General features: G+C 37.5%; 1 protein-coding gene across 2 annotated transcripts in view; it reads right to left on the reverse strand.

The window, feature by feature from the left end:
• LOC311305984 (protocadherin-15-like) overlaps positions 1 to 13,892 on the reverse strand; it is a 228,887-nt gene that overhangs the window by 182,823 nt on the left and 32,172 nt on the right. The window lies entirely within an intron of this gene.

The raw sequence follows: 13,892 nt of genomic DNA on the forward strand, positions 1-13,892 counted from the left end.
TGCGCTGCATCTGAATATGCCTTCTTCCAAACTATATAGCAGGCGGGAAAAAAAACAGTATGTGAGCTCAGTAACATGTCCGAATTCATATTCATAAAACAGTAAGCGGAAAGTACCCGGATGACCTACTACTTCCGGCGAGATTCTGAAGTGTACACTCGATGGACACTTTACTATCCCATGAGGCCACGGGAGAAGAGTTGTGAATGGAGGTGAAACGACGCAACTGATGCCATAGGTCACATGACAATGACAACATAACAGATGTACTATGGTAGAATTGAATTCATAATACACACATTCATACTATATAGAACATACTTTTTTAATGGTTGCAAAGTGACCTGTGACTCTGCAGGTGCTTGGTGTACATTAGATGACCTTTCATTTTACTTAAAAGATAGATAGACAGACAGACAGACAGATAGATATTTTGTGGTCCACTGAAAAGGATTGTGTGTTTTCTTTACACTTCAATAGAAAAAACAAAAGCAAAAAAAAAAAAAGGAAAAAATATACTCTGACAACATACTAATGATATTCCTCAGCTCGTCAAAGCACTAGAAGTGTGTTTTCTCTAGTGTGTTCTTTTCTTCCTCTCAGCGTACACCTACAGTACAGCTCTTTCACACTATTCCAGGTTGCAGGTAACCACTTCTCCTCCCCCCCTCTCTAAAGCCCTGTCTCTCAGCATGCGGCCAGATGGTTTTCTATGTCACGCCAATGGGTGATGAACGCATTCTTGGCGAGCACTGGGACGAACTCTGGAAAGCGGCACGCCATTCCCTCTCTCTGCTGTCTCAAACAGCGGTGTGCCTGATCCTGGATGTCCCTTGGCAGCTGGTTTGCAGCAGGCCGAAGCCCTTGCAAGCTGGCAGCACACCTGGGTGATGCTCGGCACAGTATGCTGAGTTATCTCTGTTCACACTTCAATGTGAATCCTCCTCCTTTCCTTCATTGTTCTCACTGTTCTCTCTACAGGGTTCCACCCCAGCAGAAAACACCGTGTCCTTCCAGCTCTATCATTCTTGGCCTGAAAATGTACGTGGTGTAAAGAGACTCTTTGGGCACAGAGAATCTGACATTCTGTGAATGTTTTATCACTCACATTGATAACGGTATAAAAGAGAAATGTACTGCACATTTGTTCTCATTCCCTCAGTTGGAGACCAAATGGCAGTTTTATCAGCCATTCCTGCTAAGCGGAGCCAGACTGTTACATCCTGACCCTGATATTAAAGCCCATGAATATCATCTACGTATATATTAGTAAGAATGGTTTTAACATTGATAAGGACATTTACAATTCAAACAAACTACACAGGACACCATGTTTTCATCAGATTCACAGAGAAACTGCCTGTTATTACTGACCAGTTGTTGGTTTTATAGTGTTTGAGTATTTGAACACTATATTTTATATATTAAATAACAATTCCCAAACAATACACTTTACAAAGTAATGTGAAGTTTGACGTGAAGTCAGTATTTTTACTAGTTTTACCAATTAAAAAGTTGTTTTATTAAAGTTACTTAAAGTATTTAAGTGATTCATTTTCAAATTATTTCCAATTATTTGAGTAATTATGTCAAGTCAAGTCAAGTCAAGTCATCTTCATTTATATAGCGCTTTTAACAATGTAGGTTGTTTCAAAGCAGCTTTACAGAGATAACCGTATCATTTAAGGTAACAGAGATTGTTTTGGCTTTATAGCGGTTCTTTAATGAAGTTATTTTCCAGCTAAAGTTAGTTTTGATTGATTTGCTTCCGTCGCAACGATCATTTGTTATTAAATTAGGGGCCGCTAAGACGACACCATTCTCTCTACACAGACTTTACACGCGAACCTGTGATAAACGCTGATGGCGTTCACATGCGCATTAAGAATTGGTTCTATAGTTATGTGTGTTTGAATATATGTGCGCAGGTTTGTAATTCCCTACAAACCAAGCCTAAACAAAGTACTGGTCTTTCCTTATACATTTTGATACAGAATTTTATTTTGTCACTTCAGGGTAGGTACGCGAAGCGAATTTTCCCGACAACGCTTTATCTGGAGTAGTAAAGGGATCCTCCATAGGGAGAGACTAGTTGGCACTTCAGCACTGCGTTGTCATCGGGTCCAGGCGAAGGTCCTTCGTCAGATCTGGATACGGCCTGGATCCGGCAGGCTGCGGGAAAACCTCGGGATAAACAAAGACACTAAAATTAACGTAGATGCTATTCTTCTTATGATGTAACGAGTACTTCAGGATTTATGGGAAGTGTTCCCGGTTCCGGCTGACCTAATCTATGCAGCCTAACATTGAATTATAGAAGTCTATAATGTATTATGTGAATTCTAGGTCAAAGAGATGTGTCTTTAATCTAGCTTTGAACTGACAGAGTGTGTCTGCTTCCCGGACAATGGTAGGAAGACTGTTCCAAAGTTTTGGTGCTAAATAGGAAAAGGATCTACCGCCAGCAGTCGGTTTTGATATTCTAGGTCAACTGGCCGGAATTTTGAGATCGCAATAGACGTGAAGGACTATAATGCGTTAAGAGCTCGCTCAAGTACTGCGGAGCTAAACCATTTAGTGCTTTGTAAGTAATCAGCAATATTTTAAAATTTATGCGATGTTTAATAGGGAGCCAGTGTAGTGTTGACAGAACCGGGCTAATATGGTCATACTTCCTGGTTCTGGTAAGAATTCGAGCTGCTGCGTTTTCAACCAGCTGTAGTTTGTTTATTAAGCGTGCAGGGCAACCACCCAGTAGAGCATTACAATAATCTAACCTTGATGTCATGAACGCATGAACTAATTGTTCCGCATTTGTCGATGAGAGCATATGGCGTAATTTTGATATATGTTTATATATCTATAAAATAAATATAGACATAATTTTATGTCAAATAAATATAGATTTGTAACATTGTAACAATTACGCATGTATTATTTACTATCTTTAAATGTAATAATGTTGTCACAAGATGAAGATGAGGATGAAGACGAAGGTACACATGATCCAATACGAAGTGATTTTAATAATACAATAAACTCAGGAATTGACAGAAAGTGTTACAAAGTGTGTGTGTGAAACGAAGGTTAACACACACAAACATCAACTGACAACTGACAACTGAGGGTGCACAGGGAGGAACTTAAAAGACATACTAAACCATCTCCAAAGTTGTGCATCCCAATAAAGCTGCACAGCAAACTCTGTTCTCTAATTCCCAACTTATAACAAAAACATGAAACTCAGAATTTATATTTCGTTTGCCTCTAGAGTTGTGACTTCAAGGCTTTATTTCTGAAACGTTAGAAAGCTGAAAGATTTGTCTTTTTGTGTAATAAAACGAGAAAAACATCATCCACTTCTTTGCTTCACTTAAAGGCACAATATGTAACTTTTTTGCTTTAAAAATAGCAAAAATCACTATATCTATGTTATATATATATATTTTTGTTGTGTACTTACATTATCCCGACTGTTTCCAACAACTTTCAAACTAGGAGAAATTTGCAATTTAATTCGAAGACACGTCACGTTTCTTTATTTCCGTTTAGTTGCCGCCAATGTCGTCATATCCGCGTTGTCCCTGGTTTCCTCTCCTACTGCCATAGCAACCAGAGCCCTCTGATAGTAACCAAGGCGACAGACGTGGACAACTGTGTAGTTCGCAATGTCTATTTGCACGCTGTTGTTGTTTCGTTCAAACATTATGGACCATGGCAAGCAGACTTTGGATAAAAAAAGGAGCACTAAACCGAGAATTAATATCAGCGCGGTGTTTTCGAGATGCCGAGAGCTCCCATAGACCGTATATAAACGAGAGCTCCACGTCCGAGACTTCGACCGCTCCTACATGTACTTTATTAAACAGGTGAGCACATTTACATAAAACAAATCAATGTTATATAGTTCAACAATGATAAAATGTTAGAATATGATCTGTATGTTATTCTAATGTTGATCTAGCTTACTGCTAGTCTCATACAGACAAACTAACACACATTTCAACACATTTAAATGCAGTTTAGTGTGATAGTGTAATGTTAGACCAAGTGAAACAGCGCTGCGTTACCTCACAAGTTTAATTTGTCTAATAAACTGACCTGTAAGTAGTAATTCTGCACTTGCGTGTAGTTCGGTAGAATGAAATGTCCATATTCCTTTTATATCCGCGGGACTCGCGCCGCGTGTAGAGCTGATAGCTGTCTCTAAGCAACCCCGACCTGCTTCATATCACAGTCATGATAAAAACATCGATGTATTCACTCATCCATAAACATTATTAGATCGGTCGGCTTGACGTTGACGACAAGATCCATAATTCTTAGCAAATGTTGCGTCATCAAACTGCGCCTTTGTTATTGTAAGAGGTTAGCGACCCCTAGCGGCGAAAAAAATTACATACTGTACATTTAACCTAACCCATGAGAATGTTTTGTATGGGAAATCTCAGGGGAAACAATCAGGTTAAAGTTTTAAAGTTAAATACATAAATCTGGTGGACCTTGACAGCAAAATGTAGAGCACCAACCCGTTTTCAGTGACCACCTAGACATTACCAAAGCCCGTCTACGGAAAGCCTGTTCACTCCAACGCCCTATTAAGTCCTATTGGTTGTAGTTCCAATCAGAGTTCCACTGGGGGCGCTCGCCATGAGTGCAAAATGAATGGGAGTCAATGGGGCTAGACGGCTAAATGTGTCTCTTTCACCCGATTACCGTTGAGAAATCTCAGATTTGATTGTAGGTTTTGCAAGTTCAACATGGGTTATAGATCGAAAGTTGAATGAACGAGTACTTATTTCTTTTCGATTTCTTACAGGTTGAGTTGTTGTTGCCCATAACATGCTAGCATTCTGCTAATGACGTCAGCATTCTGACGTCATTGACATTTTGAAAGACTTTTTAAAGCAAATAAGTGACTCTAAAAAAATCTAACACCAAGCAATGTGTAATTTCTTTGCATCCCCTTTCGAAAACAACATTCAAATTACTAGACAAAAAAAATTATATCCTAAGAAAAGTGGATTTTGAGCGGTATAGCTCCATAGACCTCCATTCATTCTGCACTCGTCCTGTGAGCGCCCTCATATGGAACAAGAGTGGAACTGCAACCGGAAGTTTATTGAGTGGCACTTCTCCCCTCATTAGACGTTCTCTGACATTACTAAATGTACAACAGTGTTTTTATGAAGCCAAACAATTTGAAAATAATACATTATTATTATTATTATACTTTCGTTTTTTGAATCTATTAATTATTTTAAAGAAATATATTTAGCATATTTAATCATTATATATATTATATATATATCATTATATATATCATTATAATCATTATATATATATATATATATGATTTTATTCAGTTTTTCCTCCGTTCATGGAAGCACTGCGGGTGCGTGTTGTGACGATAAATCCACCTGAATCCTCATCTTGTTGTTTATGCTGCTATTTGCACATGTAAAACTCAGAGTCACAGACACTTATCCATTCTAATTTAATTTAATTATAATTTCACATAATCTTGTTAGTTAATGAGCTTCAGTTGTCGGTTAGAAAACAAAAGATGAAATTAACATCCCTAGTTGATGGAACAAAGAAAGTACTATAGGTTTGGAATGACAAGACAAAATACTGACAACACGGACACCAAGTTTCCACCAGCTCTTTTCACAACATGCACAAATCAAATATAGGCCATCTGTGTGTTTACTTCACTATAGCCATATATTATACAGCTAAAATTCCCTGTTGCACATTGCTGGAGCCATAAATATTGACTTATGGAAAAATTTCTCTGTGACCACACTGGCTGACCCATGTCAACAATAGTCTTTATCCTTCAAACCACGCAAGCAGTCTTCAAGAATTGTTAACTCTACCGTCCGTCAGTACCTTCAGCCAAACAAGATCTTACCTGAAAAGTGCATGATAAGATATCTCTCAGACTGCGAATGCATAACAGTGCATACAACAAATGTGTAGTGGAGAAAGTTGGGGATCTAGAGTTTACATTGACTAGTCGATAAGTGCATTTCTGGATGAATAGTCGGCTAGTAAAAATAAGAGACCATGCAAACTCTAGGGTTTGGTGAATGTCAGTGATGAAGTGGTTTTGGGAAGGACTCTAGCTGCTGAGACAGGCTTATTTCCCCTATAAACCTATATATGGCCTGGCAGATTGTCGTTAGAAGAAATGGATGTGGGGAATGGGGTGGTCTGGTGCCAAGCTATGCTCCACATTGAAGAGGAAACACTGAAGCTAACTGGGACTATGACCTAAATGAAGTGCTGACGTAATCGATGACGCAAATTATGTAAATACTTTGATTTGCGTACAACGCGTCACATTGTTTACGTTCATTCCCAGTCCCTGTCATGTTTCACACAAAACAAGACGCACGAGCCACATTTATATAATATTTAGTCTTGTGTTAGTTTAGTTTACGCACAGAGACAGAAAAATTTGTTCATCCAAAGAAGTTCACCCGGAGCTGCCGTTAGTGTAAGCTATGAGGCACATGGCTCAAACATACTCTGTGCACTCCAGCAGAAAGCATTTAAAGCCGCTGCTGGATATTTAAAGGTGCAGTATATAATATTGACAGCTAGTGGTTGAAATGGGTACTGCAGTCCAACTGACAACACGGGCGATGAACCACCATGAAAGTGGCTCAGCTTTTAGCAGTGTTCATAGCCAGGGACGTCACTAGGATTGGAAAACAGGGGGGGCTTAGCCCCCAGGGTATTTGTAACTTGCGTTTATAGAAAATCTTACAGTGAATTTGAGTAAAAAACAACTATGTATATGTTTAGCTGTATTTGTCTCTTCAACCCTGTACCACATCTTTGATCAAAAATGATAGGGTTGCTGTCACAAAAAGTGCCCATTTCAGGCTTTAGTATAGCATAAGTGTAAAATTATATGTAAATGTTATGGTGCATGGTACAATTTCTGGTAAGCTACGCTTTTTTTATTATTTCAATTCAATTATTGTGATTTGATTTAATATTGACTCATTTGGATAAATATTAGGTAGGGCCTACTCAAGATAGGCGTTAATTTTTCTCAAGAAAAAAAACAACTAACCTAATGCTGTAAACATATCAGCCTATTTAATGTTAAAAATAACTCAAATTAAATATAGTGTGTTTTTTATTATAATAACAACTTTATTTAATGATACAAGTAAAAATATAATAAATATGTAGGCCTAATATAGAACACATATTTAGCAAAATACTCTATAGCTTTTTTCTTGCCAACTACGTGCTATAGCCTATATTATGTTCATTAAATGGCTTTCCTGAGGTAATTGTTCTCCAGCTATGTTATTGGCCTCTTCACGCTGATAAAAAACACTGATTGATCGATATTATGTATGAGGAATATATATTTCGGTAAGTTGTAGACTACTGTATCTTTCAACAATGTTCGTGTTTTTTTTACTATTAGCTAGTAGACATGATCGGTTCACATGCGCTAGGGATCTGTCACGGAACATTTACAAACGCCAAAACGGTATTTATTGTTTGAATTTCGTAATAAAATGGACAGAATCTGAGAGTTGAGATTCTTTTATATCATAAAGTAACCTGCTCTGTCTAGTCTGTCGGTCTTCGCGATTTTTCTGTGCGTGAGAAAATGGATGTGTGGCGCGAGAGCGTGTGAAAAGTGTCTATTGCGTATGTCTCACGGTGAATGCTTTGGCAGCTCTGTTACGACTCTTTGTACTTCTGTCCAACTTCCGAATTTTCGGCTATTTTTTGCTGCTGGATATATATATATAATTTGTTGCGTCTAAATATGAAATGAGGATCGGATTATTGATAAATCGAATTGTTATTTAGGGGGGCTTAGGAACATTTTGGGGTAGCTTCAGCCCCCCTAAAATAGGCCTAACGACGTCCCTGTTCATAGCCATAGTAACTTACGCTCCGAAAATGGCTGCCAATCAGCTGTGAGCAAAGTGACACATGTCTGATGCAATAAAGTCATTCCACCTGTTTATACTCCCATTAAAGGTCACTATATAGCAAATGAATTTTAAAGACAAAATCGTCTGGCTTTTTGCAATGCTTATTTCTAAAAATATTTTTGTATGATTTAGATATTATTTATGTAATTATTATACCCTTAATCCATTACACATATACAATTTTAGTTTATCAATTATTATCTTAATAATTCTTTTCTTCTTGCTGTGTAAATTTGTTTAAATTCTTAATATCTTTCTACCTCGTAATATTTTGCAGATAGAGAAAAGTGATTCGTGCTGCTTCTCTCGCGAGAGGTGAAGCGTGGTTCCAATGTTCCACAGCATGTGATTGGCTGTTCTCTATGATGTCACACCTAAACTCCTTAACTCAGGATCAAAGCCAGAGTTGATAGAGAAAGTTGATGATCAGTGTCATGACCTGATTGGAATGTTTTGGTTTTGTCAACTCGAAACAGCTATAGGCTACAGCTAAAATGATCTGCTGCACATTACTGGAGCCAAACATATTGACTTATGAAACAATTTATCTGTCACCACAATGACTCATGTTAACAATAGTCTTTATCCTCCAAACCACGCAAGCAGTTTTTAAGAATTGTTTACCTCTACCGTCACTTCAGTACCTCTGTAACCCAAGACCAAAAAAGATCTTACCTGAAAATGTCATAATAAAACACCTCTCAGACTGCAAATGTTACATAACAGTACATACAACAAATATGCAGTGGAGAAATTTTGAAATGTACGACAAAAAAGTTGGGAATCTAGAGTTTAAATTGATTAGTATGTAAAGTAGTATATAAACTCTAGATCCCCTATGTAAACTTCAGCTAGTGGTTGAAATGTCAAAATATTGGATAGAGCTGTTTTTCCCTCCCTCATACTGTTTATTGGATAGAGCTGTTTTTCCCTTTCCTCCTCATACTCGACGCTCACGCTGGGCAACTTTTAAGTTGTTGGCGTGGGTAAAAATAAAAAATTTGCCAGAAAAGTAAAAATAAAAGCCAGAGGAGAGCATGGTCAGATGAAGATGATGAGTTGATGCAAGACATGTCGAATGTCGGGATATAAATGGATGTCCTTCATCCTTGCAGTCAGACAACAGGTCAGTTTATTCCAGACAAAACTGGACAAGTGTGTGCATCTGGGCCCGGTTCCCCAAAACGTTCTTATCGCTAAGTAGTTCTTGACATATTCCTTAACCTCTCTCTTAACGTTATGGCACGATTCCCGACACGTTCGTACGCTAAGTATATCTTCTGTAAGTCACACTTTCGTAAGGTTGGTCTGGACCACTCTTAGCTTTACCTTATCACTGTTACAGGTCTATACGAATATAATTCTGAAGTTGTAATACACCCAGACAGTATTCAATTAGGCTAATTCAAGTGTTTTCATGCAAAGAATAAAATTGTCATTACACTGATTGTTGTTAGATTTTTTATTATATTATTATACAATATTATTAATTTAATTAAAAAGCGCTTTTAAAGGCCAGTGAAAGCATAGGCTACTGTCAGTTAAGTCCTATGCGGATGCTAATATTGTTTCTCATGGGCTTGTATGGTATTTTAAACATTTATAGGGGTGAGTCGGTGATTTTAGTGAGTCAGTGTTTTTTCTCACCCAACCCGCATAAAAATCCCTGGCCAAATTAGTACCTACTGTTTTTTGACAAACAGTTCGTGTGGTAATTTAATTGCCGTCTGAATCCACATCTCTGAGTTTACAAGAAGAGATTCAAAATCCACTGTTTAAACCCTTTTTGATCACTGCCGAGCACCGAGATGTAGGCCTACACTTTTATTACTGAAATGCTGGAAAGTATTTCCAAGAACAATATTTCATCGCAGCTCCACCTCAGCGAACAAAAATGGGAAAGAGAAGAAAGCACGTACAAATTTGAAATGGTTATTATGGCAGCAATATATGATACAATTAAAAAATATGTAGGCTAGGCTATTATAGGCTATTATAGTTTTGATTTTTTTTTATAATATCCCATGAGTCCTAATAAATGCAATTTCAACTATTTCTGAAGTGCTTCTTTTATAAAGAACACCGCTTTCTCACATAAACAGCCCCTGCACAAGAGAATAATTGATTCTCGAGCAGATTCAGCACCATCGCCATGGACAGCACCCGGTAACGTCGCACGTAAGAAGGTATATCTTAAGCAGCTTCCTAAGGTATGGTTCGGGGAACACACTTAGGAACATAAACAACTTTGGTAAGATATATCTTTCAAGTCTTCTTAGCCACGCTAAGAGTGAGCGTTATCGGGGACCAGATGTAAATGGAATCATTTTGATAAATCAGATAGCTATCCGATCTGAGAAAACGCATGAAGTGGCCAGGTGTAAACAGCCCCTTAAGAGTCCTCAAAAGCCTCCAACAAATCCAACTCTACCTTGACACCAAAATCCCACACTTTTTCCAGACTTATATTGCCTAGATCAATAGTCTTTCCATCCAACCGCCTAACTGTCACTCAAACGTAGCAATAATTACCCACTGATCCAAGCATCCCACCTTTGTCTTCTCACCTATATTGGGGACACTTAAGGGGATGCTAAACCAGGTTTGCTTGGTCATCCGTTGAGCCACCAACTTCGTCGAGTTCTGACAATTAATCTATCCAGCAACCAATGCAGTAACCTCCAACGTACACTCGATCAACACCAGGGTCCTCACCCCCAATACCTCACATTCACTGTAAACAAAAGGAGCACAAGAACAATAATGAGGTGCTAATGTAATAATGATCAATGTGCAATGGTCCTCCAATGCCTTACAGGACTAAATAATGGTGAGAGGTTCTTGATGAAAATCGTTCCTTTTTTCAGTGGAAGGCTATTTAGAATCATAATTCCAGCCATTTGAAGAAACTGCTGAGACAAGCGTTAAGTGAAATCGTCCTTGAGGTTACAGTTTTATTTGTTTCCTGCCATTGGAAAAATTGTTTATTTCATTTAGATGAATTTCCCAGCAGTTGCAGGAACATTCCAGATTTTGAGTATAGTGTGTGAGTAGTTTCATACATAAGTCATAAATATTTCATTCAAGTACAAACATAGCAACAACCTGAGAAATTATATATTCTATAGGGGTATAGAAGGTTTGACATCTCACATGTGGGAATGAGTCATGCTTAGTTGTAATACATCTAAATACTTAAAACACTTTCAGGATCAATTTATTTAAATATATTTAAAAACAATTCAAATTGAATACACCTCTTGTTTGATAAGATTTGTTTTGGAGTGCATACTTTAAACAGACCAGGGTTATGCAACTGAAAAATCATCATACAATTCTGATAACAACCTTTGATTATTCTTACAAAGAAAAGTTTCCCTGTGATGCAACCAACATGCAATAAATAAATAAATGCAATGAGAAGTCATAGAAAGGGCCCCTGCAGACCATCATGACTGTCAATACGGGAAATCTATGAATTAATAATTCATACATATATTTAGACCCCGCATAATTAGGGTGCACCAGAACCCCAACGCTTTGTGCTTTAGATAAAGCACAACAGAATGGAAAGGAATGCAGGGTATTCACAAAGCGCATGTTTAAAACTTTACTCATTTTAACTCATGGCATGAGAAAAAGAAAAAAAACAGTGAGATGTGACAAAATGGCATGACGGCGTTTACATTGACTAGCGATTAAAAAAATTTTACAAAATGGGGAAATGCGGCCCTTCCAAAGGAAGAAATAAAACGCATGCTTAAGCTGCTTCTCTTAATTATTTCCCTTTAATGTACCACCATTACAGCCATCAGTTTGAAAACTCCGAAGTCCTCAGCAATCATTTAGTCAGTTGTTGGACAAAAACTTGGCCATCTTGCCCATTCCAAGTAGATGATGTTTAATATTTGTACTCGGTACTTACCCAAGTAATTATATTGTGATTACAAACATGAATTGTGTAAAGTGTAACTAAGTGCATTAAACAACAGACAGAGAAGGAAAGAGAGAGAGAGGGAGAAGATTTAATATCTAAAACATTTATCGCTATTTCCCTGTGGCAACTTTGATTACAGTTTGAGCTTTCCAAAGTTGACACATTTTTAGTCAAATGATGATCCTTTATGTGGTGTAGCTTTCAAGGGGTTTTAAAGATAATGAGTGGATCTCAGAGACGGGAGGATGAAATGAGAGAAAATGGAGGAAAACAGCATATTATCTGTAATTTGAGGTAAAGGCAGCGTCGCATTGCATATATTAAGGAGGATAATACTCTTGGATGAATATGATTATTCTTTACTCTAATAATTGCGAAGAGATTCACAGCTGTAGGAGAGAAATTTCAAGGTAAATTGCAAAAGGAGAGATTACCACAAATCCTGACAACTTATAGAAGCTCTGAAATAAGCCTAAGAGAAGCGATTTTCTTTAATTTGACCAAGTAAACACTTCTCCAACTTTTGGACAAAAGCTCAACTATTTCATCTATTTCTGCCATGATATGGTATTATAGACAAACAGAGAGAAGAGATTCACTCATACTAAAATACAATTATTTGCTGAGATGATCTCCAAACATTGGAAAACCCAGACTCCGTTGGAACGAGGCAAGGGAATCGCACGCACCGGCCTCGCCACATACCCCCATCTCCATGTTAAAGCATTTAAAAAAAAATGGGGGTAATGTAAATGTTAAGGTAACATTCCACTTTATTATTTTGCAAAAATTATAGGAATGCTACTTTTGAAAGTTCTTTGAATGTTCTAAGTATTAGCATTTAAGAAAAAAACCCACAGATGAACATCCAACTTACATTTTTCATAAAAAAATGTTCTGTGAACGATGTATAAATAACTTTTTTTGTGCTAACATTTTGAGAACATAATTTAAGAGGACCTATTATGGCTCTTTACAAGATTTAATATAAGTCTCATGTGTCCCCAGAATGGGTCTGTGAAGTTTCAACTCAAAATACCCCACAGATCATTATTATACCATGTTGTAAAAGCGTATTTTTGAGTAGAAGGAAAAACATGCTGGTTTCATGCATGTATCTTTAAATGCAAATGAGCTGCTGCTCTCAAACCCCACTTTCCAGAAGAGGACGGAGCCTTAACAGCTCTTGCCTCAGATACTCAGCCAAAACATCTGTTTGGTTTTGATTATCATCTCTATCACGGTCGCGCTCACATGACATTGCAGTTCTTCATCATCATGAAAGTTTTTTTTTTTTATATGCATGCGTTTTAAGGCCATATCAGTCTAAACTTCAGATATATGGTTTTCTGAGCGAACACACATCCGAAGCACGCGCACAGAAAGCTGGATGTCAGATAGAGTGTCCCTTGAGTATTAAACTAAGTTCTCTTTCACGTGTTATTGCGCTTAAATGGTCAAATACACACAAGTTTATGTAAAAAAAAACACAAAGTTCACATAAACACAGTCGGTTATGTCTGTGAGCATAAACAGCAAGTAAAGAAATCACATGTGTTTATTAGATCTGTGTATTAAAGTGAAAGCAGCATAATATACAGTACCTACTGCTATATATGCTTTTAATATGAATCAAACAACAAAAGAAAAACAGAAAATCACTCACTGCTCTTGATTGAATAACTTTAGTTATTGTAGTGGGCGGGGCCTAAGCATATGTGATGTCACACTGCAAACGAAGGCTTGTTCTGAGACTCTGTTTATGATTAATGGGGATTAAAACATTTATGTTCAAATACCATGTAAAAGTGAATTCTGCATAATAGGTCCCCTTTAAAGACTAGATAGCTCTGACCGAACTTTCTATTACCATCACTGAAAGAATGTTTGCTCATAACTTTGAGAGAATCATGCCAGAACGTTAAGAGAACGTTCCCTGTTAGCTGAGTAGAAGGTCAGCAAAAGTGTTGACCCTT

This window comes from Rutilus rutilus (assembly GCF_951802725.1).
Source record: "Rutilus rutilus genome assembly, chromosome: 16".
NCBI classification, from domain to species: Eukaryota; Metazoa; Chordata; class Actinopteri; order Cypriniformes; family Leuciscidae; genus Rutilus; species Rutilus rutilus.